This window comes from Mustela nivalis, assembly GCF_964662115.1.
Source record: "Mustela nivalis genome assembly, chromosome: 9".
Classification (NCBI taxonomy): Eukaryota; Metazoa; Chordata; class Mammalia; order Carnivora; family Mustelidae; genus Mustela; species Mustela nivalis.
The window spans coordinates 95,494,100-95,520,348 of record NC_139028.1 but is presented as its reverse complement, the minus strand read 5'-3'; the positions used below and the strand labels follow the sequence as shown (position 1 = coordinate 95,520,348).

The window sequence follows — 26,249 nt, the reverse complement described above, 5'->3', positions numbered from 1 at the left end:
CTATTCCAGATGTTATTATTATTCTTTACTATTACTACTTGTGGCATGATATGTCTTCTTCTATCTCCTTACTTTTAATCGAGGTCAGTCTATATATTTAAAAGGTGTTTCTTATAGACAAAATAGAGTTGGAAACTATTTTCTAATCTACTCTGATGATTCCTGTCTTTTAATTGGTGTTTTTAGTCAAGTCACAATTAAATTGAGTATTGATATATTTGGACGTTTATAATGTTTTATACTCATTGATTTTGTGTTTTTTATAATTTTGTTATTCCTTTTCTCCTGTCTTTATCTGTTTTTAGTTGAATATTTTGATTTCATTTTATCTCCCCCTTAAAGTACAAGTTATATTTCTTTTTGTTCAATGTTAGAAATTTCTTTATTATTATGTAATTATTAAGCACTAGCTTCAAACTGTGGAAAATTTAAAATCACACTTTGACAACCCATTCTTCCCTCCCCAACCCAAATTCCTTTTTTTTTTTAAAGATTTTTATTTATTTATTTATTTATTTTTGATTTATTTATTTTTATTTGACAGACAGAGATCACAAGTAGGCAGAGGGGCAGGCACAAAGAGAGGAAGGGAAGCAGGCTTCCCGCTGAGCAGAGAGCCCAATGTGGGTCTTGATCCCAGGACCCTGGGATCATGACCTGAGCTGAAGGCAGTGGCTTTAACCCACTGAGCCACCCAGGTGCACCCCCAACCCAAATCTTGATCAAGAATTCTTTAAGTGAAGACATGCTCTCTTCTGTACAAAACTTTATCAAATTAAGACAAATAATTGTATTCATCCTGCTATAAAATGTTGTCCATGGCTGTGGAAACATTGTCTGCACAGGCTCCTTTTACTGTCCAGGTCCTAAGGCCCTCTTGCTCATGAAATGTCTCTTCGTAAAGAAAGCCCAGCATTTTGCTAGGTTTATCACTCTCAGGGTGAAAAAATTTCTCAGAAAGTCAATCCAGTCTCTTTTCTCACCTGCTGTTAAGTAGGCCCTCATCACCTTATCTTGTTTGCAGGTTTAGTGGAAAACCAGGCTCTCCAGGAATGGGACAATTAGTGATTCCCCACATATACACATATTTCTCACTTTGCCTTCTGAAATTGTACTTTTGGAGTTTCTTTAGGCACTCAGAAATGTAGTTTTATATATCAAGGCTCTATCAGCTTCATTCTTAATCTCATAATTTTTGAAGAAGACATTGGCCTTGAAGTAATAGATGGCCTTGCCTTCAATATCTGTATCTTTTATTTCTCTAGGGCCAGGTCCTTTGAGTGGACCTGTGTTAGGCAAAAGTGCCATATTTCCAATGAGTCTGGTGTCAGGGATCATGAGAGAATAGTGGTAAGCTGGCATTTTGGCACCAGCTGGGTTTCAACCTAGTTGAGTAGATTGGGATTAGAGCATGGTACTCCTGGTCCAGAGGGAGTAAGTGTGGGGAGATAGGCAGAAGTTTAAATTACATTTCTTTAAAAATAATTTTAGTGGTAAGCCTACAATATACATTACATATTTTAACTAATTTGGCAACACTTTCCTATGTATTGCTTCAAATGTAGTACAGAAATCTTATGATAGTATTCTAAAATTTTTCTTCCCATCTCCTTTGGCAAAGCTGTCATTCATTCTCCTCATCCATGTGCTATAATCACCAATACCTTGTTTCTATTATTACATGAAACATTAAGTTTTCTTTTTGTAAAATTAAGATAATTAATGAAGATGGCTATACCAAACAACAGATTTTCAACATAGATGAAATAGCTTTCTGTTAGAAGATGCCATCCAGGACTTTCATAGCTAGAGAGGAGAAATCAGTACTTGATTTCAAAACTTGAAACAAGGGGATATGTAGCTGGTGACTTCAGATGAGTCCAGTGCTCACTGATCATTCTAGAAACTCTGGGACTCTCAAGAATTATATTACCTCTACTCTGCCCATGCTCTATAAATGGAACAACAAAGCCTGTATGGAAGCACATTGCTGTCATGGTTTGTAGTAAACAAGGTTTATGAAATATTTTAAGCCCACTGCTGAGACCTACTGCTGAGAAAACAAGCAAACAAGCAAACAAACAAAAAACAGCAAAGAAAAAAAAATTTTTTTTTCAAAATATCACTGCTCATTGACAATGCACCTGGTCAGTCAAGAGCTCTGATGGATATGTCCAATGAAATTAATGTTGATTACATGCCTACAAATACAACATCCATTCTGCAGCCCACGGATTAAAGAGCATTTTCAGCATTGACATATTATTATTTAAGAAATACATTTAGAAAGGTTATAGCTTCTGTAGATACTGATTCTTTTAAAGGATCTGAGCAAAGTAAAGTGTAAATCTGGGAAGAGTTCACCATTCTATATGCCACTAAAACTACTTGTGATTCATAAAGAGTGGTCAGAAGTGCCACATGAACAGGAGATTGGAAGAAGTTGATTGCAACCATCAAGGATAATTATGAGGGGCTGGTTCAAGACTCAGTGGAGGAAATAATTGCAGATGGGGTAGAAATGGCAAGAGAACTAGAATTTAAAGTAGTACCTGAATATGTGATACACTGTGATAAAAGTTCAACAGATGAAGATTCACTTCTTATAAATGAGCAAGAATGTGGTTTCTGGAGGTGAAATTTATTCCAGATAAAGACGTTGCGAAGAATTGTTGAAATGACAACAAAGAATTTAGAATACTACATAAACTCGTTTGATAAAAGATCAATAGAATTTGAGTACTGACTCCGATTGTGAAGAAGTTCTACTGTGTAGAATGCTATCAAACAGCACTGAATGCTACAGAGAAATCATTCAGAAAGGATGAGTCAATCAATGCAACATTCTTCAGTGTTACATTGAAAATTGCCATAACCACCTCAGCCTTCAGTAACCACATCCCGATCAGTAAACAGCCATCAACACCAAGGTGAGATCTTGTACTGGCAAAGGAAAACCAAAAAATTCATTTGACTGGCTTATTTGTATTATTGTGGTGGTCTGGAACCAAACCCACAATATCTCCAAGATACAATTACATTTTTAATACCTAAGTCTTGCCCACACCTGCAATATCTGTAACATATTACACTCAGTTTCCATTGAATGCCTCCCTTTCCTTTGATTTTAAGTACAAGTCTCATGTTTTGTTGTGTGTGGTTATAAAGTGCTGGATATTGTGGAAGATAGTTACAAGGAGCCCAAAATACATCATCTTCCTTTAAGGAGTATTGTGTTTTATTCTGGCAGGCATCTAAATTACTGCCTACACGTTTTCTTGATCTTGTCAAATTTGGCTTCACAGTGTGTTATGTAAAATTTATTCTCATAATGTTCTTATTCTAGGATGTAACCTATACTCCAAGGTTATGTCATCTCTGGATAATCAATTACAAACCCAGGGATCACAATGGGATCTTTATACTCCTTTTAAGGTAGATTACCAAAGTTCCCAAGACTTGGTAATCTATATTTCTCTTGAGGACACCTGCTCTTTACTTAGCCTTTCAGAGTCTTCCTCTGGTATATGCAACTACACACTTAGATAAGTTTTGAAGGTGACCTACACTCAGATCTCTGGCACTTTTACCCTATAGCTCATTCTTCCCTTGTATATTACCTCACAAACACTATCCACCATAGCGGCCCAAACTTCCATATGCCCCACTTTGGTTCAGCAAGAACACTCTTTCCTTTTAGACTCTACTTCCTTATGTTGTTACTTAGAAAGTACCACTAGGTGAAAGTCCAATGTAAGTATGAATTTCATTTTGCTCAAGCATCGCATTTCATTGTTAACTGTGGTTCCACCCTGAAAACAATTGCCTTACAGTTTTATAGGTGCTTACAGTAGAAGGATATATATATAATTCTCATCACCATCATAACAGGAAGCAAAAATCCTATGCCATCTACTTGCCTGGTATCTTCTGCCATAAAAATATTTATTCTAATGTAGCCAATTTTAATTCCTTTTATTTAAGGCTTTAGAGTTGGCATTATTTACAAGGAAGATCTTTCTGCCCCAAAGTGAGGCTACATTAAGGACTTGTTCTAGTTTTTAGTTTATATAGTTTTCCTTTTTGTTTCTTTTTTGTTTCATGTAAAGTTAAATGTAATACTAACTATAATGTATGTAATTTTTTCATATTGTTACAGGATGTTGGGACATGACAGGAAATTTCTGAAAGCCAAAATTCCCCAATGGCACTTTCCAAAATGCAAAATGTCCACTGTAATAACACATACCCCCAAGAGTCTTTCTGGTATTGCTTCACTCCTTGTAATGAAACTTACAATACAATACAATCCCCCAAAACTCTATACTCCTTTCTCATCTCCTTATACTTCTTTACCTTTATTCAGCCTAGAATATCACTCTCAAACCTTCCCATAACATTTCCATACACTTATTGAGTTTCTTTCAAATACACACCTCAGAATTAGGTTTCTCTCCAGTCTTCACTTCCCCAAGATTCCTACTTGGACTTTCCCTGCCCTTTCTGTGCACATTCAGAATTCTTGTTGTTGTTGTTGCTGTTTCCTATTTATTTATTTATTTTTAGAGAGAGAATGAAGGAGGATTGCAGAGGAAGAGTGAGAATCTCCAGCAGACTCCCTGCTGAGCTCAGAGCCTGGCACGGGACTCAATCTCATGACTCTGAGATCATGACCTGAGCTGAAATCAAAAGTTGTACACAACCAACTGAGGCATCCAGGCACCCCCAAAACTCTTAATTGTTGAAAATTCTTTGGGTACAGGGAATGTTTGTCTTATATATCCTCAATAACCATTCTAGCAATGAAAAATACTTCTAATTATCCTAAGCAAGCTAATTAGCAAACCCTATGGTTTATATGGATGTGCTTTTTAAAATATACAGAAGTTTACACAAAATAATTTGCAACTTTTTAAATTATACAATTCTATATATTTTGACAGTTATATACACCTAGGAAATCACTACTGCCAATACAAAATGTCTGTCAATTCTAATATTTCTGTGTCTCTTTATAATCCAGCTTTTACTCCACCCTTGCTCTTTACGCAACTATGAACCTGCTTTAAACCATGACAGTTTAAATTTGTTATAAATAAAATTATACGTTTATTCTCTGATTGTGTGCATATGCGTGTTTGGGACTATCTGATTTCTTCCACCAACTTAATGATTTTGATAATCAAATATCATGGTGCATATATTAGCAACTTTTTTTTTTTTTTGCTTATTGTCCAAACATATTTGATTATATGGATATATCATATTTTGTGTAAAACATTTACTTGTTGATGGACATCAGTATAGTTTCCAGTTTTTTGCTATCACAAATACAATTGATATTGACATTCATATAAGTTCTGTGTTTGGACAAATGTTTCTATTTCTTGAGCAAATACCTAGGATTGAAATGATTTGCTTATGGAAAGTATATCATAAATTTTTATGAAACTGGCATTTTTCCAAAGTGGTTGTTCCATTTTTCATTCCCATACATAATCAAGACAAGATCCATTTGCCCCACATGTTACCAATATTCTGTATGACCAATCTTTTAATTTTAGCCATTATAATTGGCATACAGTGGTATCTCATCTTATTTCTAATTCATTAACATTTTTTAAATTCATTGCTTAGTGAATAATGACATGCAATTTTTATATAGATTTTTATTTATAATATTTGATTTTTCTCTTAATTACCTCTATAGATTCCTGATTAAGGTATCATGTATGTTAACCAATAAATCTAGGCTTTACTCACACATACACATATATAACATATACCCCAAAATCATAACTTAAGTTATTTTTAAGGCATGTCATGTCAGATAATCATAATCATTTACCCAACAGGAGATCAGGGACTATGGATACCTATAGTAAAGTTCTTTGACTTTGCATCAGTTCTATTCAACTCAAATCCTGAAATAGTTACAGAATGCAGAGGATAAACCATGCATTTTACTAAGTAAGAATATGTCAGTAAATGTTAACACTGTGGACTGAATGTTTATGTTCCCCACCAATTCCTATGGTGAATTCTAATCCCCAGTGTAATGCTCTCTGGAGGTGGAGCCTTTGGGAGGTGATTATATCTGAAGGTGGAACACTCAAATGAAATTAGCGCCTTTATAATAGAGACTCTAAAGCGCTCCATATCGCTTTCTGCCTAGTGAGGACTCCATGATAAAACAGCTGTCCAGGAACCAGGAAACCGGATCCACCAGAAACTAAGCCGACCAGCGCCTTGATCATGTACTTCCCAGCCTCCACAATTGTGAGAAAAAAGTATTGTGTATAAGTCAGCCAGTTTATGGTATTTTGATATAGCAGTTAAAGGTGACTAAAACACATAATTTATTACAAACTCTTCTTCTTAAGAACTGAAGAGACACATCCAACTAAAGCCACCAGCAGAAGTTCGAACCAAAACCAAGACTTTCTGCATTTCCAATCTCCTTACTTTTCCTTGTGGAGATATCACCAAAAAAGGATATGATAACATCAACCATTTCTACCACTTCCTTTGCTTTTATGTCATTAATAGATACTGTATCATCTTTAGGGTGATCCACTCAGAGACAGCACTCAAAACCCTCTCAAAATATCTAGCAAACTATGGTTCATAAGCTGAAATTTTTGCTTCATAACTGATTGTATGGACATAAAGAATGGGTCTGTGAAAGGACAGTTCCCAGGACTGAGTAGCCAGATAACTGACTTGAATGAATCCATTGATGGGGCAGGGTGATTTAATAAGAGGAAAAAAATGGGGCTTAAATATAATAATGAATATATGTTGAGAAAGGAATTGTCTCATTCTTGTTTTATTGAAACCGCAAATTCTGAGCATTTAGATTGAGTAACTGAGATTATTTTAACAAGTTTGAGTTTGATAGAGATAGGTTTATGTCTCCTGCCTTCTGACAATGCAGTTAAAATAATATAAGTAGAGTTCTTTGGGCTAACCATTTAGTAATTTTACCTGAAGAAAGAAAGGTTATTTCAGAAATCTTTGCAGCTTTGCTTTAATTTTTGTATTTTCTTACCCATACACAATGGGTACGCCTTAATGGTGTACCCCTAATTCTGTCATTCCCAGGTTATGCTCAAAGATCTTCGGAGTTAAGATAGATCTTGGGTTTAACTATCTGTCAACAAAAGTTCCTGTTTTTTTTTTTTTTTAAAAGAAAGCACATTCAGAAAAAGAGAAAAATGTTTATTAATTTTTAAAAGACTTATTTATTTGAGAAAGGGAGACAGAGAGAGAGAGCATGGAAGTGGGAGGGGAAGACGGAGAGGGGAATCTTCAAGCAGATTCCTCAGAGTGCAGAGTCCCATGTAGGGCTTGATCTCATGACCCACAAGATCAAGACCTGAGCTGAAACCAATATTTAACTGACTACACTATGCAGGCACCCCTAAGCTTTGTTGTTTAATTTAAAATTAATTTTATATGATGTTTGGCTATGTTTTAAATTGGGTTAATGATCTCAACCTTAAATGACAATAACAAAACAACCTATAATGTTTCAGCATACTTGTTATCTCAGTGGATTTCCATAAATGAACTTCATGCTTGATATTAGAGAGAAACCATTAATTACCACTTCATGGGTACTTCTTATATACTGAGAGACAATATAGCACGTGTCACTCACATTTCTGTATGTCCTGTGATCACAGGCACTGACAGCCTTTTGTTTTGGCTGATCTTTTCAAGGATGTTTGCACAGCAAATAGTCTTGGAAGATAAAAATAGTGTCTCTATTTGGAAGATATATATATTCTCCATTTTTGGTAAAATTTGGACAGATGGGCAGGTTTGGCTGCAGCCAATTATAAAAGATTGTAGATTCTATGCTCAGGATTAGGAAAGAAGCCCACTTTAGAATCATGTGTGCAACCCTGGAATCCTTTGTTCCTTGAATGAGTATTGATATAAGATTTATTATCTACGGACAATATATATAAATCAGAACAGTCATTTTTTTTCTGTAGGTAAATTGCATCATTCCATTTCTTGAATTGGTAAGTTCAAATTAGTTTTTTTTTCTTGCTATTTTTAGAAGCATCAAATGTTTATTTTTACAAGTATTCAATAATTAGCAAATATTATTATAAAAAGATAAATTCCATTTATCCCATGTATTTACTCACTTCTAGGAAGATGTTAGCTTATTGCAGTTTTGAGGCTAAATGCAATTTCTTTTTCAGCTTTATTTAGAAAAAAACGAACCATTTTAAAAAACTGCTTTGTCTTGTGAATATCTTAATGCCTGAGCTATGTAACTCTCATTTAAAAGGATAATGACTTTACTTAGAATCAATTTTTATTGCCTCTAATATAATTTAGGGAAGATGAACAATCATAAAAACGTAGAAAAGTAGCTGTGATTTACTACATTAGCTTTTCAACATTCAGCAACTGATTCTGTAGGCAAATATGAGCAAGCAACTCAGTCAATGGGCCACCAATTCCCTGAAGACTATTCCTTCAGCATTCCCTGAGTGGATACTAGTTTCTTGAATGTAGCCATCCAGTTTGCGATTTTGCATGGAGGGCTAATCACAACTCCTCAAACACAAAATTAATGTGAGTGTATGCGCGTGTCTATGTGTGTTTGTATGTGACTTACCCCAAGCCTCTGTTTCTAAAGAGATTAGAAACGTACACCATATCATTATTTTCTGTTTGCTCCTAAAGAATAATATATTTAAAGATTTAGTCATATTAGGAAACTTAAATTTATATAAACTATGACTCTTGAATAGGTACACATGGCAGACATGTGGAACTTAGCACAAGAAAACCTGTTTTCATTATAGTGATATTTAAATAATTGATACCTTGTGTGCATTCTACATGCCCATGACAGTATTGCCGGGTAATTTTCCTAAACTACAAATTAGACCAGTCTACTACCCTATTGAAAATTCTTTACTGACTCCCCATTGCATTTAATCCAAATACCATTGTTAACATCATTATTGCATTCATGATTCATCCTCTCCCTTCTTTGGCCAGCTCATCTCAGCTCTATCTGCTGAGAACATCTCAAAAAACCAACCTCTCAGCAGCGAGGAGCAAAGCCAACACCTAGATGTTGGTTCCTAAATACATTTCTTTCTCAAAGGAACAAAGGGTCCAAGTGATAAAGGGTTCTAAACTACCAAGTGTTACAAATCAACACTAATAGTTCACATAATGTTTCAAAATGAAAAGAGGCTTAATGCCAAAGATCAAATGAAGCACAGGAGATGAGTCTTTGTTAAGAACCCTAAGGACTTAACGCAATGTGTTGTAGGCACGCACTCATACAGACACATACGCATGCACGTGCGCTCTCTCTCTCTCTCTTTCTTCTAAAAATCTTAAAGGAAGTCTCACAGCAGCCTATTATGCTAACATAGAGATATAAGCTTGTCTCAATAGAACTGCAGGGACAGTTTTTGTTAAAAGGGGTAAACTATTATTTGATAAGTAGAAACTCCATATTTTGAAGAGTGTCATAGCAGCAAAGCATTCGCATGGATGAGAGGGGACTGAAGCCTTTCAAATTTAAAAAATGCTACCAGGCCCCCAAATTTCCAAGAGCAGGAAGAAGATTAGATAGGAAGAATGAAACGAGAACTCATTTTCTTTTTTAACCAGAATGTCCTGTCCTTGACACTTTCAACATTCTACCTGGAAATCATCTTACTAAGGTTTACACATATATTACGTACATGGTCTATCTTCAAAACTCCTTAAGTCAAGAATTTTGACAAATATTTTTCACTCCCATGCCAGTATTTTATCATTGTTTCCCTATGTGAAGAATACCCTTTTACTCTGGTTGATTTAAAGATTTTATCACTATCTTTGTATTTCAACATTTTGACTATCATGTGTCTAGCTATCGATTTCTCTGTATGAATCCTAATTAATAATGTTCGCTGAACCTCTTCAATCTCTGGATTTAATATTTATATTTAATATTCTGTGGAATATACAGAATTATCAGGCATTGTTTCTTTAATGTTTTAATGTTGACTGTCCTTTTTTTTTTTTTTTTAATATCATCCAGTATTTCATTCAGACATATGTTAAATGGCTTAATGCCATGACCAGGTTGTTGGAGTTCTCAGTATTTCAAATCTACAATTTGTAAATCAGTTTAATTTCTATTGCCCTGTTCCTGAGTTCACAGACCTTTTATTATGCATTGTCCAATCTTCTATTAGTCCATCCATTGAAATTTTTGACTATTGTACTTTTTAGGTTTAGAATTCCTTTGAAAGAAGTTGAATTCTTTTAATCTTTTTATTTTTTAATTTTTTTTTTAAGAGAAAGAGAGCCTGAGTAGGGGGGTGGGAGGGACGAGAGGGTTGGAGGGTGAGGAAGAAAGAATCTTAAGCAGGTTCCAGGCTTAGCACTGATCCTGACTTGGGGCTCGATCTTATGACTCTGAGATCATGGCCCGAGCTCAATTCAAGAACCAGGCACTTAACTGAATGAGTTGCTCAGGTGCCCCAAGTTCATTTTTTTTTTTTTAAAGTAAACTCTATCCCCAACTTGGGGCTCAAATACATGACCCCAAGATCAAGATTCATATGTTCTACTGACTGAGCCAGTCAGGTGCCCCCAGGTTTGGAATTTTTATTTTATACATTATTTTAGAGTTTCCATTAATCTCCTAACATTTTCTTCCATGTGGAAAGTATGACCTCTCAGTCCTCAGTCCATTAAGTTTGCCACTTTTTTCTTGAGCTCTATTTCTCTTTAGACTTGTAGACGGCAGAGTTCTTCAGGGAAAAGTAAGATGAATGTTGATCTCACCTCCTGTGTTTACCTCATTTTAAGAGCTGTTTTACCTGTCGTTTTTGTCTGCTTTTGTGTGCTTTCCAGTGCCTTCAAACAATTTGTTTGTTTGATTTTTTTCCCAAAGTTCATATTTTTTACAGGGAGCAGGGTGAATCTAATATAAAGTACTTGTTGAAAGCTAGAAGTGCAGACATATATATATTTAAATTTTCCCCAATTTTTGAATTTTAATTTCTTACATTTGATAAATATAAAATAAAAAAATCTTATAGGAAGGTACTTGTCTATTTATGTGCAACGTTTTTCATAGAACACAGTCATAAAAGGGGAAATTCTGGATTAAAGATATAATTATGTAAAAGTGTATTGATACATATTGTTACCCATTGCTAATTTGTTTTCCATAAAGAGTTCATTTACATTCTCCAACAGCAATCTAATGACGGTTTACTATGTCCTCATTACATTAAATATCATAATTGCATTATTCTTTCCAAATATTATAATTAAATTATAGTTGTTAATAAAATTGGCTTTATTAAATTTCATTTATTTTATTATTAATAAGATGAGGTTGACTTTTTGCCTTTCCTCTTTTACTGATTATCATTTGGCTAGTAGGTTTTCTAAGGTAGAACTGACTGGCCAAACCAGATATTTCACTCACACATTTGCTTTAGACAAAAGTATGCTGCTTATAATCTTGTCAAAATTGTACAATTTTCATAATCAACCCAGCTGAGAGCATTTCAGCTTGGGCTTCTAATAAGGCATTTCATGATGGGAAACCATCCAGCAACTATAACCCAACAGCTGTCACTAGGTAACATGATTGAAACCGAAACAGTGAAAGAGTGAGAAAGTAAGGCCAAAGTTGCTAAAACTGTTACTCATATTTCCACACATGACTAAACAGAGTAAAACAAAATCATGTTTTTGATAGGAGATGTGCAAAAAAAGAGAACACAATAAGACTTTTTTTTTTTTTTTTTTTACAATCACAAAGGTTGAATCTACAGAGGACAATTATTTATTTCATGAATAAGGTTTGGTAAGTTGCCAGTGGGTTGCAGAATGCCTTAAATTATAGGATCCAGGCCAAGGAAATAAGTGTTCTAGGTGAAAGAAGCCAAAATACTTTTAAAGCAATACTTTTTATCTTCAGTATGTTAACATTTAATTGTACGTACATTAATTAAACATCCAGATAGTGAACACCAACAATGTGTCAAGCATTTTTGCTTCTTAGTTTTCTATATATGATTTCAGTTAATTTTCATGCTGAAGTAACTATCAACATTATCCATATTATTAGTACCTAAGTGTAGGAAAGAAACTGAGGCCCTAGATCCCTAGTCATTTACTAATGTCACACAGTGGAATTTCAGGATTCAATCTCAAATTAGTAGCTTTTAAATTAAACCTAATAGCAACTTTATTATATGATAAATAAATACATAAAGTACAGAAATACAACTTTCTAGAAATAGACTGAACCTGCTCTTCAATTATTTTATTATCTAATTGGGAAAATATTAACAGTAAAATTTCATGCCACTAATAATTATGGTATTAAGCAGGCATAAAACAGAATATGTCCTATGCATGTATAATTATATAACTATACACATATTTTTGTATATATATTATGAATATATGTTTATGTGTAATATATATTTAACATTAGATACATAACTGAAATACTTCTAAATATACAAATCTGTTGGCTCATAGAATACACATGGGATCAAATTTGGAATCATAATTTAATTTTGGATGTCTTAGAAACCTTCTGCCTTACTTCACAACAACAGACCTTTCTCCAAAAATATCTGATATCTTAAGGGGAGGACTCACTGGTCCTCATAAATGACTTTGTGTCAGCCAAGTGCTGTTCCCCTACCAACATCCCTAACTAAGCATCTTCAAGTTCTTGAGGGCACTCTGCCACATCCCCTCTCTATGATTTCTGCTTAGTATCAATCTCTTAAAGCTCACAATTCTTAAAGTAACATACAGCACTGTATTTTCTCTAATCCTTTCTACTTTACCAATTATTTAGTTTTGCACTTAATATAGCAAAACATTCTCCTCACCTTTTCCTCAGATAACTTACAATTTATGTTTTCCCTACCATGTATCCAAATATAATTACTTTTATTTTTTTTTCTCCTTTTCTAATTCCTCCCCTACCCATTTATTTAAAATATCATTATTTATCTTAGGTTTTACCTTTCTACTAATATTCAGATTTTCCTAGAGCTTTTATCTTTCAGCTTAAAATATCCTTAATTTTCAGTTATTAGAGAAGATGATTTGTGAACTATTCTACTTCCCACCATCTCTCTCTCATCTTCTTGTATTTGTAAGTTATATTATTCCTCCATTTTAGACCACATAACATTCATGTTCTATCTTGTCACCTCACAGACATTATTTGGTGCCTTAGATTTACCTTCAAATAGATCCATTGTTTATCCCTAGTACTTTTTAAAAAGGTTTTCTCTGTCATATTTTGTTAACTTGAAGTTTGTCCTCTGGTAGTTTCATTAACAATGAGTCATGAGAATGATATTCCCCAAAAGCTCTTCTATTTTAAAATTGATTTGTCAGTAGCCTTTTTACTTGAAGGTTAATTTTCTTTGATATAAAATCCCTGACTCACAATAGTCTTTTTGTTCATCTTTATGTTTCAGTCTGGTGCAAGGAGGGTGATACTAACTTGAATTATTTTAAAAAGTCAAGCTATGACACATTCTGTATTATGTCTGCTTAATACCATAATTATTAGTGGCATGAAATTTTACTGTTAATATTTTCCCAATTAGATAATAAAATAATATGACTATGCTATTCATAGGTAATTTATTTATTTTGTCAAAAGGATTTTTTTAAAAAGATTTATTTATTTGAGAGAGAGACTGAACATACTAATGGTGGGAGAGGCCAAGGGAGAGGGAGAGGGAGAATTCTTGAGTAGATTCACTCTGAGCACAGAGCTCAATGTGGAGTTCAATCCCAGAACACTGATATCATGACCTGAGCTGAAATCAAGAGTGAGACACTCAAAATATGAGACACCCATGCATCCCAGAGTTTTTCTTTCTTTCTTTTTTGACTCATATAATATTTTTCTTTTCTTTTTTTTTTTTTTTTAGAGATGATTAATACTACTACAAGGTTAATTCTTGTTGCTTACTATTCTGGGTCTTATTTAAGAAATGTTAGGCTAAGTTATGCTGCATTTTAATGTTTCATCCTATGTTTTTGTACATCTCATATTGAGTCTATTACCAAATATTTTTACACATTTGTACTTCAAATTTCATCCAATTCAAAATATACTTGTTTGTATAAACAAGTATATTGTGTATTAATTTTATGTCCTTCTGCCTCACAGAATGCCTATATTATTTACCTTACTTTTATCATTTATATTTTTGACTTTTCCAGATATACATATTTATGATAGGTAAATAGAGATAGTCTTATTTATTTTTAAATTGTTAATGTGCATCTCTATATTTTCTCTTAGATGATCACATTGATTAATAAACAATATGGTGTTAAATTATAGTGGACACCATGGAATCCTTGCCTTGTTCCTGGCTCTGTGGAACTTGGTGGTGGTTAATTTTATCAGTCAGATTAGCTAGGCCCCAGTGTCCAGATGTTTGGTCAAATACTATTCTAGATGTTGTAAAGAGTTTTTTGGATGAGATTAGTATTTTAATAGGTAGACTATGAATAAAGAAAATCACTCTCCATAATGCAATGGGCTTATACAGTCAGTGAAAGGCTTTCAAAGAAAAAAAGAAAAAGAAATAAAAGAAAAAGATGCTATTTTCAAGAGGGAATTCAGACTCCCATGTACCTTAGGACTCAGGCCTCAAAAACAGTTTTCTCCTGGGTCTCCAGCCCACTGGACTACCTGCAGATGTTGGATTCAGCAATCTCTCCACAACACTTAAATCAATTCCTTAAAATAAATCTCTCCCTTTCCTTCTCTCAACCTCTCTGCCCTCTCCTTCTTCCCTTATCTATCTATCTATCTATCTATCTATATATCTATCTATCTCTTTCTGTCTGGCTGTCTCTGATGTTACTATGGTCTGAATTGTGCCCAGAAATTCAGATGTTGAGACCCTAATCCTTAATGTGATGGTACTCTGAGGTGGGGCCACTGAGAGATGATTTGTTCCCAACCACATAAATAGTTTTCTTGTGTATAAAAAAAGAAATGTTAGATATGCATGGCCTGCTCTAGGCTTTGACACCTTTGATAATTTCCTCTCTCTCTCTTTTTTTTTTTTTTAATTCTATCACTTTATCTGTGTAAGATTTAATAAGACAATAGTCAAAGCCCAAAAATAGCAAAACAAAAATATGGGATATTACCCCATGGTTTCTATATTGCTTGTGCTATGATTTCAAATACACTTGTTTCTGACTGAAGTAAGGTTATTTTGATCTACATGAGGTTGTTTTGATTTTCTTGTATTTCACGTACAGTTATTTTGATCTAGGAGTGAATTATTTTACTCAGGAAGCTGTGTCAGGATGTTGTCACTGACATCTGTTTTTGTCAATAAGCACTTAGTTCAACTGATGACAGTCATCACTGGGAATTTATCAATAAACATAGGGAAGAATGGCTATTAAGTAATGGAAATTTAAACTTATTTTTTAATTTTTTAAAGATTTTATTTATTTATTTGAGAGGTTGGGGGCATAGGGAGAGGGAGTAGTAGACTCCTGTTGAGCTTGGAGCCCAACGCTGGGCTCTATCCCAGATCCTGAAATCATGACCTGAGCTGAAGTCAGAAGGTCAACCTCTAGAGCAACCCGGGTGCCCTTAGATATTTAAACTTTAAATATCAAGAATTTGTGAGGACTAACCAAGAGTGTTTGGTCCGTACAAGGCTACCCTTTGCTGATCTAAATACTCTCTGATGACCTTGGGCATTAACTCCTGCTGTGCAAGCCAACTGTACCAAGAGTACTGAAAACCACAGTGTGACACTACATGTAAAGGTAGGGTTCTTAGATCATCTTGCCTGCTAACAACAGCATCTCCATTCCCCTAGCACTGTGCTCTAAGAATAGGGACTTCTGCTTTGGGTTGAACACTGTGGACATCAGCTCTTGATTGGCCAAGCCAATGTTTCTGAATATGAGCTCCTAGAAATGTACACCTCAGCTAAATTTGGACTTTATTTTTTTCATTTCCACTTTGTTTGGGGAAACATTGTTTTGGCATATGCTACTTCGTTATTAGCTTATTAAGAGATATGATCCTGTATGTGATTGGTGTGTGAAATATTATTTTTATAAATTATAATTCCTGCAGTGAGCCTGTGTTAAATAAATGGTTGGCAAAGATCACCTCAGTTCCTGAGCATAACTTGCCTCAAATAAAACACAAATTCATGGCATTGGACTGTTCCTTGACAGTACGTGTTTCGCAGATGTCTCAGTCAGTCTTCATTCAGCTTGGGTTGGACCAGTTTATGTTTTCACACACAAAGAACCAAATGATTAGTAATCCCAGCACAGCCAAATGGGTTATTTGACTCAGTAATTTTAGACTGATAAGAAGATCTTCCATTGCAAACATAGCGTTTCTTAGCAGATGAGTCATGAAGAACAAGTGCCAAAGACATTACTTTCTCTTTTATGAAGAGATAGAATGATTAAGTGGAAATAATATATTTTCCAGGGTAAAACACTGGATACTGATCTATTCACTGAGGTTAAAGAAGTCCTGTGACTTCTCTGGGTCCGAATTTGCCATTCTGTAAAATTGGATGCTCAGAATATCAATGATGGGGCAGGGTGACTGGTTCATTGCTTGGCATATAACAGAAAAACAACTTTTGGAGAATTGCTGTGTTTTATGCAAAGGAGAAATTAGCAATAAATAAAATAAAGGAAGGAAAATGAACTTTAGAAATGGAGTGCTTATCTTGGATTACTTTTGACTCATTCTGGAATAGACAACAATATACCCAGTAAAGCATGGAGTAAAGGAGGGATATCTGCTCCTTATTCTTTTTACAAGTTCTTCACTAGTTAGTATCAAATGCCTAGTTTGGACCAGGAATCAGTGTCCCCTACATTTTCCTTTCCTTTCCTTTTTTTTTTTTTTTTAATTTTTTATTTATTTGTTTTTTTTTTTTTTTTTATGTCAAGCAAATTACAAAAGAAACTGGTGTTGGTGGCAAGAGGTCAAAATAATGTAATCTAATATGAGCCAGAACTTAGACTTCCACTTTCTGTGGAAGTTTAGCAATTTTTCTTTGCTAATATTTTGACAAAGAGTGCAAACCACACAAGACTGGGAGGATGGAGAAGACAGTGATGTGACTACAAAAAAGAAAAAAAAAATCTAACATTTGTAGTTGCTGAAAGGCTAGGAAATGCCTAACAATGCCAGAATAAAAATGAATTTGAGAAAAGCACATGGGCTTTGATGTTGCACTCACTTTCAAGAAAGCTATTAAATGTTGGCTTTGTCAAGGCAAAAAGATAACAAATAAATATTTTATATCAGACACCTTCAATTCCCAAAGTTAAAACCAGTATTATTACATTGGCTTATAACATAAACCAAGGAAAAGATAAAAGAAATAGTCAGAAAAACTTTATTATTATGTTTTTTTGTTCTGATTTGGGTGTGCCTCCTTAATAAATTGTGTCTGAAAGGAAGAACAATATTATAAATGTCCACCCACCTGACTCAGAAGACAGAGAATGAAACTCATTTATCTCAATTGCTCGATAAGCCAGAGATATTTTAAGCAGAAGTTATATACTGATGGGATTTTTGTTTATCTGATGTGAATAATAAGAAGAAAATCCTAGATGCCAGGTTTGCATACAGAAAGAAAACTGCACTTAACCATTGAAAAGACAGACTTTGGCGTGATGGTAGATTTTCAAATGAAGATTTAAGAAAACATGATTCTTTCTGAAAAATGAAATAAACACCACTATCGCAGGTAAATACTTTTTGAAGCAAGAGGGGTGATTTCTTTTTCATTGTGTGACAAGTACGGATGAAACAGCTTAATTCAGAGCAAGCTGCAGGGATATCACTTTTGAATGGTTTGTTAGAGTTGAGACAGTGAATATTTTATAAATCTTACTGGATCTTCAAATGTCAGGTCTAATCACACTTCACTCATGAGGTAACAATCTCTGTTAAAGAGGATGGTACTCCCAGGTGAGAAAGAACCTAGTTTGCTAGATGGTAAACAAGTGCTATCTTCTTTAAGAAACACAATTTCATTGCTCTATTCCTTTGTTTGTGAAAGAAGATCCAGAGAGTGACATTCTGCAAGATTTCTACCATAGTCAAACAATTTCAGAAATGACTACATACTATACCCTCTATCTGGGGAATCAGGAAGCCTAGTGGTATGCTGAATCTTCTAAAATGTCTTACAGTAAATGTTTCTACTTAAGAGCCTGTATAAGATATTAATCCAAAGAACATAGTTCTAAAAGTATTGGCTTTTTTTTTTTTTTAAGATTTCATTTATTTGTCAGAGAGAGAGACAGAGGGAGCACAAGCAGGGGAGCTGCAGGCATAGGGAGAAGCAGACCCCTCACTAAGCAAGGGGACCTATGCGGGACTCAGTCCCCGGACCCTGGGATCTTGACCTGAGCTGAAGGCAGATGCTTAGCCAACTGAGTGACTGAGCCACCCAGGTGCCCCTAAAAGTGTTTTCTTATGTTCAGTCCATAACACTGTTTCAGCATAAGCCCCTTTTATTTCAGAAAGTATGATTAGATAGAACACAAGAAAATGCCTAAATAAAAGTTGAATAGATTTGAACATGAAGTGAAAAATGTCTTCCTTTTCTTTAAAGCTCCAAGAATGTGTAAAGAACTGACATGTGTATGATGATATGATAAAAGATACTGGAGATCAAAATAAGGAACTGGGACGATGAAATAAATGTCTTACCAACACTTCGTATTTATCTCTCTTGTCAAAAAAGTCATGTAGTGGTTTCTATTACTTAAGGGAATATTTGTATTATAGCTAGAAAATGTGACTTTGGAATATAGTAATTTACCTAGAAGGATCATCACTGTCTCTCTAAAGGAGATTGGGATCAAAAGCACAAGAAAAAAATATTTTTAAAAAAGGGAAGCAAAAGGCTTGTATGGGCTACAAAATGTACTGGAGGGTTAAAGTGAATTAAATTTTATTTCTTTTCAGGGAATAATTAAATTTGAATTTATTTTGCAGTATAAGGTTGCCAGAGAATAAAACATCAAAGAACAGAACAATCTATTTTTTTTTAAATAGGGTTGACAGTTTTTGAAGTGGCACAGAAAATTTTAGTAAATAAAGTAGACAAATAAAAAGTATATAATGAATACTTAATCATTCAGTGTATTTTATGGTTGACAGATGATAGGTATTTGGAGCTAAAATTTTGAAAGAAAAGATTGCTTTAAAAATTTAAAAAACTGGGCGCCTGGGTGGCTCAGTGGGTTAAGCCGCTGCCTTCGGCTCACGTCATGATCTCAGGGTCCTGGGATCGAGGCCCACATCGGGCTCTCTGCTCAGCAGGGAGCCTGCTTCCCTCTCTCTCTCTGCCTGCCTCTCCATCTACTTGTGATTTCTCTGTCAAATAAATAAATAAAAAAATCTTAAAAAAAAATTAAAGAACTTACTAGGCAGAAATTAGAGTCCATTAAAGAGCAAGGACTTTTAAAATTAAACTTATATTCTCATAAAGATAACAGCATAGATTAAAATGGTATATTTAAGAACTAAATATGGCTTAGGATGAGTTCTTTATATTTATGCACTGTCCTTAATTAGCAATTGTTCTTGAATCTACACATGAACTAAATTTTCACAATAATACTTTATGCAATATACTGTAGGTATTATTTAAAATTTATCATTGATGAATTTGAGATTAAGATCTTCTTAGGTTGACCAAACTGCATGATTCATCAGTTAAAACCAGCTAACTTATGTTGAAGTAACTAAGGGTCACAAAATGTGAGTGGTGCAAAACAACTAAAGCTTATTTCCTCTTTGAGTAACACACTCCTCTTGGGTTAGCTGTAATCTACTCCATATCATCTTTAGTTGGGATCCCATCTAACACAGCAACTCCTACATGGAATATGCTGAAGAGAAGGAATGGAATGTAACAAAGCCCTTATCCAGGAACAGCACATGGCCTCTCCGACCACATTTCCCTAGTCATCTCCATCTCACAGATGATGTTGAGTTATTCAGGGTTAAACATTATAATCTTCCCTTAGGTTCACATCAAAAAAGAATCAGAGTATTTGGTATTCAAAAATAAAATCTAGCCAATGGTTAGCAGTAGAAATAGGGTTAGTAGGGCTAGTATCAAGAACATTTACAATGATTTCTGGTAACTCAAGAGTGTTTTGCTTCATTATATTTCTATTTCAATATTTTAAGCACATTATGGTATATTATTTGGTTTTATTAGATGCATTTAATATGTGTCCTATGAATTAGAAATATATTGGTAAAGTATACACCAATTTCATCTTACCAATATTTTGCATTTAAAATAAAGTGAGGGGAATTTCCATTTCTATTCATGAAAGATCATCTGTAATGATAAGTACCCTCTTGTTCTAACAAACAGAAAATTGAACAAAGTATATGAAACAGGTGTTTTGGGATACTGGACAACAGCCAATGCAAAACAATCTCAAAGGGAAATCAACAAATAAGATAAACCATACGATTTCTCTAGTTTACTGCCTGGAAGCATTTTCCAGCTTCAGCAAAACAGGAGGAAGCCAAGCAGAGACCAGAAGATTCATTAAGATAAGGTTACATAGATAGGTCAGGGAGAACAAGACAAATAGACTATTTTAGAGAGGAATCCTTGATTGAAAATCAATATATATGTGTGTCAGAACGGACACAAGTTGGATAAGAAAAAAAGTGTCAAGGAATAACAGTTGCAGAAGAGCTACAAGTTGAATAAATTTCAGTACTTATACACATCTGGGAATCAAACCCCCTGTAGCAATTATACAACTATGAAATATGGATATTAAAATTATACTACACAAGCATATTCTAAAAGATTAATAAAATGTGAACACAGTGAGGAGTTAGGTGGAATTATTAAAACAGACGCAAACAGAATATCTAGAGATGTACAATACATATTTAAGATAAAAAATAAGCCAAGTGAGATTAAACAACTGACTAGAAATAGCACAAGAAAAGATTAGTGAACTTGAATATATAGCAGGAAAAATTATTTAAAGTAAAATACAGACCGCACAAAATTAAACTGAATATCAAGGACCTGTGAGCCAATATCAATGGGACTAAAATAAATGTAATTGGAATCCCAGAAGTAAGAGAAAATAAGTATTAATTAATGGCCAAAAAAAAAAAGCTAATTAAGCACAAAAGAAGAAAAAAGAAGTAGAGCATATAGTGTAAATAAATGAATGAACTTTGGCTTAAAGTGGCAAACTTTTTCTCTTTACAATTTACAGGAGGTCCTAGCATTGTAATAATAGATAAAATGTATACAAATTGGAGGAAAATACAACCTTTTTAAATTTATAGTTGGTAACATTGTTTATGCAGAACTAACAATGAAACTACAGAAATCTTCTAAGAACTAAAATGTGTACTTACCCCTTCAGGATGCAAAGTCAACATTTAAAAAATCAATATTATTTATCTATGGTGAGCAATTGTCATGATGAAGCTGAAATAGAAAAGGAAAAGTTGATGTCCTTTACAAAAGTATCAAATATTACTTGCAATAGTACCAACATAATAAAATACAGGTAAGCTTAAGAAAATACATGGAAAGAGCCTAGATGTCCATCAACAGATGAATGGATAAAAATGTGGTATACCTATCATCTATTTATGTATCTATTTATAGATAGATATATAAATATATACATATACACAATGGAATATTATGCAGCCTTCAAAAACACAAAACCTTGCCATTTGCAACAATATGGATGAAATGAGGATATTATGCTAAGCGAAATAAGTCAATCAGAGAAAGACAATTATCATATGATCTCACTAATATGAAGAATTTGAGAAACAAGATAGAGAATCACTGGGGAAGGGAGGGGAAAAATGAAACAAGATGAAACCACAGAGGGAGACAAACCATAAGAGACTCTTCATCTCAGGAAACAAACTGAGGATTGCTGGAGGGGAGGGGATAGGAGGGAGGGGGTGGCTGGATAATGGACATTGGGGATGTGTTATGGTGAGTGCTATGAATTGTGTAAGACTGATGTATCACAGACATATACCCCTGAAACAAATAATACATATGTTAATTAAAAAATAAATAGAAATTTAAAAAGGAATGGGAAGCTACTGTATAGGCAAAGGGTAGGAGAGGAGAGAAATAATGATAAAAAATTTTAGTGGAAGAAATATAATGGAAAACTATCAGTGCAGGCTAATTCTCTCTCTTTTTAAAGAATCTTATTATTTTGTATTTATTTATTTGACAGAGAAAGAGCATGGCGGTGGGCAGAGGGAGATGGAGAAGCAGACTCCCCATTGAGCAGGGAGCCAAAAGCAGGGAGCCAAATGCGAGTGTCCATCCCAGGACACTGGGATCATGACCTGAGCCAAAGGCAGACACTTCACCCACTGAGCCATCCAGGGGCCCCTACTCTCTCTTTTTTATCAGCCTTTTGTAACAAAGGAGAAAGTGAGATGTTTTAAATAAAGTAGAACTCAGACCTACTGTAGTGTATCAGTGAGGACCTCAGTGTTCAATAGGCTAATACTAACATTACAATGTTTTGATAGAGTTTGCAGAGTTTGCAACACACTAGGGTCCATTTTAAGGCAAATTCACTTATAGTCTATTCAAATGGATGTATCTAACCCTTGTAAACTTTTTTATGTTTACATTCTACTTTATTCTTCCTCCTCCTCTGGTGAAATCTTGGATCATTCTTGGTTTCACAGACCTCGGTAAATGTCTGAAAAATAGTATGCAGAATGAATGAATGAATAAATGAATGAATGAAAAACTAAAATTCTTCACGTCAGAATCAGACTACCTAACTGGGAATATAGGAATGAATCTTCCAAATCAGAGGGGGCCTATGGTAGAGACACCAGGTAAAAATTAACACCTAAACTTCTGAGTTTAGTACTTCCCCATTTTGTGCATTTATTTTTTTTTAAGACGTTATTTATTTATTTCACAGAGAGAGATCAGAATTAGGCAGAGAATCAGGCAGGGGAGCCTGATGTGGGGCTTGACACCAGGACCTGGAGATCATGACCTGAGCAGAAGAGAGAGGGTTAATCCACTGAGCCAACCAGGCACCCCCATTTTGTGCATTTAAATCCATGTCCCTACCTGAGTTTCATAGAAAACTAGCTTCCAAAGGGATATTAATGAGTGTTTTGTTAAGAAGTGATCACAACCAAGTTCAATTGGAATATTCAGATTATTAACAATAATAATGAAAGTTAGCAAGTTTCTTTGCAGCACAAATTCTCAAACTTGTTTTTTTAAATACTATGGTATATTGTAAATTTTTCAAGTGAGACATATTTTATAGAGCAGTGCCTCTCAAAGTTTAATTTGCCTATGAATCAATGTGGACCTTTGTTAAAACATGGATTCTAATTATCCTGTAGAAAAATGTATATATTTTTACATATTGACAACACTGTGGACTTGGGCATGATTTATTAAGGTAGTAGTTTTCATAAACATTGTAATCTTTTTTTTAATAAAGATTTTTAAAAAAGATTTTATTTATTTATTTGACACACAGAGAGAGATCACAAGTAGGCAGAGACGCAGGTAGAGAGAGGGGGGAAGCTGAGCAGAGAGCCCGATGCGATGCAATGCACGGCTCAATCCCAGGACCCTGGGATCATGACCTGAGTGAGGGCAGAGGCTTAACCCACTGAGTCACCGAGGCACCCAACATTGTAATCTTTTTTACAGAAGTTCCCTGACTCATGACAGTTCAAATTAGGATTTTTGACTTTAAGATGGTGCAAAAGGGACATGCATTCACTAGAAATCATACTTCTAACTTTGAATTTTGATATTTTCCCAGGCTAGTGATACAACGTATGATCCTCTCTCCTGATGCTGGGAGTGGCAGCAGACCTCAGCTTGTAACCAGCTATGAGATCACCAGGGGAAACAACAATATAGTTACAACTATTCTGCTTTTTATTTTTAGCAGTGTTCAATAAATCACATGAGATACTTGACAGTTGATTATAAAATAGACTGTGTTAGGTGGTTTTGTCCAACTGGGGGCTAAAGTATGTGTTCCGTACACATGTATGGAGGGCAAGCCTAAGCTATAATGTTTGGTAGGTTAGGTATATTAAATTCATTTTTGACTTATAATATTTACTTAAGATATTCTGACTTATAATACTTTCAATTTATGATGGGATTATTGGGGAGGTAACCTCACTGTAAATCCAGATCTGTATTCCCGAATTCATACCTTGTTTATTGCCTCTTCTTTTCACCATAGAGAATTAAACCATGTGGCAGAGGCACCAATAAGCTCACCACATCTTTGACACTGGATACAGAGCTAGACCTAATTTCCTAGCCTTTCTTCCAGTTACAAGTGTCCTGGTGACTGAGCTGTCATCAGTGGAATGTGAGCCGAAGTGATATATATTTCACCTCTAGATCATGCATCTAAAAGTTCCTCAGCTCCTTTATGCTGCCTTGTTCCCACTGGCTGTCCAAATGCAGAAAATCCAGCAGAGGACTCCAAAAACAAAGGAGATGATGGAGCCAGGAGCTAGGAAGATGCAGGGCTCTGGAATCACTAATGGAACCACCCAGGAGATCCAGTGGAATGGGCATACCACATCACCATATTGTTTGATTGTTCTGTGTTAAAACACTGAATTTTGGGCACATTTATTGCAGCTCCCTACACACCTGGTCAATAAAAATGATTTGAAGTTAGGCAATATATTTTCCTTTGTTTTGGGTGCACAGCAGAACACTTCTATATGAATTGGCTTTCTATGACAATGATCCAGATTCCTGGTTTTTGTTTGTTTGTTTGTTTGTTGTGACATCAGACAGTTAAGCTGCCTTCTGTTCTTGATTACATCTGTTTGATGACTTATTTGAGGAATATTGCCATCAGACTTTTCCATTTCTTTGCCTAACTGTATAGCGGCAACTTAACAGAAAACTAAAATGATACACTACCATAAACTAAGTTTCTTCCACAATGTGGGACAGAACAACGGATTTTTCTTTCTAAATAGTTTTCCAACTTTATATTCACACAGTGAATTATGTTCTCTTATATTGTTCACCTAGTTGATTAGACCATCAATACTGCATGTCCAGTCACATTATAGGAGGAAAGAGAAATAAGGAAAAAATACTCCTTCTTACTGATGAATTAATTCATTAACCCTTTTTATAATGTAATTTAATATAGCCTAGTAGGCTTTATAAATAAATTCAACTCAAAAGAAGTCACTTCCATGTAGGGTTACTATATCGTTATTAAATCCAAATATAATGTTACAAAACTCCAGTGTAACTGAAAATGATCCTGAGCTATTGTTCATACTTACATATTTACAAACTACCAAATAGCAAGTTTCATTCTAGTCTGTTGGATTAAATTTGACTCTAAATTTAAAACATCATCACAAAACCTCTGCCCTTGAATTAAAACAACACTGTAGGATCTGAAAATAAATTTACAAATGTGATCAAGGTAAACAAGAGCCTTTTAAAAATTTTTTGAAAGGCTATGATATTTTCAATATTTTATTTGGACAAATTTTCTTCTTTTTAATTAAAGATTTCTTTGTTTATTTGACAGAGAGAGAGAGAGAGAGAGATCACAAGTAGGCAGAGCAGCAAGCAGAGAGAGAGGGAGAAGCAGGCTCCCCACTGAGCAGAGAGCCTGATGCGGGGCTCCATCCCAGGACCCCGAGACCATGACCTAAGCCAAAGGCAGAGGCATAACCCTCTGAGCCCCTCAGGAGCCCCTATTTGGACAAATTTTCTTTGAGTATGTGCTACTCATAGATCATAGAAAATATTATATGGCTGAGGAAAGTTAATAATTGGGATCAAACATAATACTAATATGCTAGATTACTGATATATTCCCATTTTTTTCTCTGATTTGTTTGTTGTTGTTGTTGTTGTTCTCTACTGTTAGGTCTGAAATGGAAGATGATGTATGTGCTAGCAACTCATATACAATAATTTACAAGATCAAATACTTGCATTTTGATGTATTCACATGTGTATACATACATATAAAACTCATAAGTAATGTAAAAAGCATTTTTTCAGAACATTAGCAGGCTGATTCAAAGAATTTTTTTTCATATGCTCCCTATAATGCACTTTTCATTAAAAATAATATTTATGTAT

The 26,249-nt window shown here is 34.5% G+C and overlaps 1 long non-coding RNA gene across 1 annotated transcript; it reads left to right on the top strand.

Moving 5' to 3' along the window:
• The first annotated feature begins 6,181 nt into the window (after positions 1-6,181).
• LOC309841381 lies at positions 6,182-24,003 on the top strand. Its single transcript, XR_014299099.1, has 3 exons — positions 6,182-6,279; positions 8,004-8,033; positions 23,920-24,003. It is a non-coding gene; the product is annotated as an uncharacterized lncRNA (long non-coding RNA).
• The last annotated feature ends 2,246 nt before the right edge of the window (positions 24,004-26,249 follow it).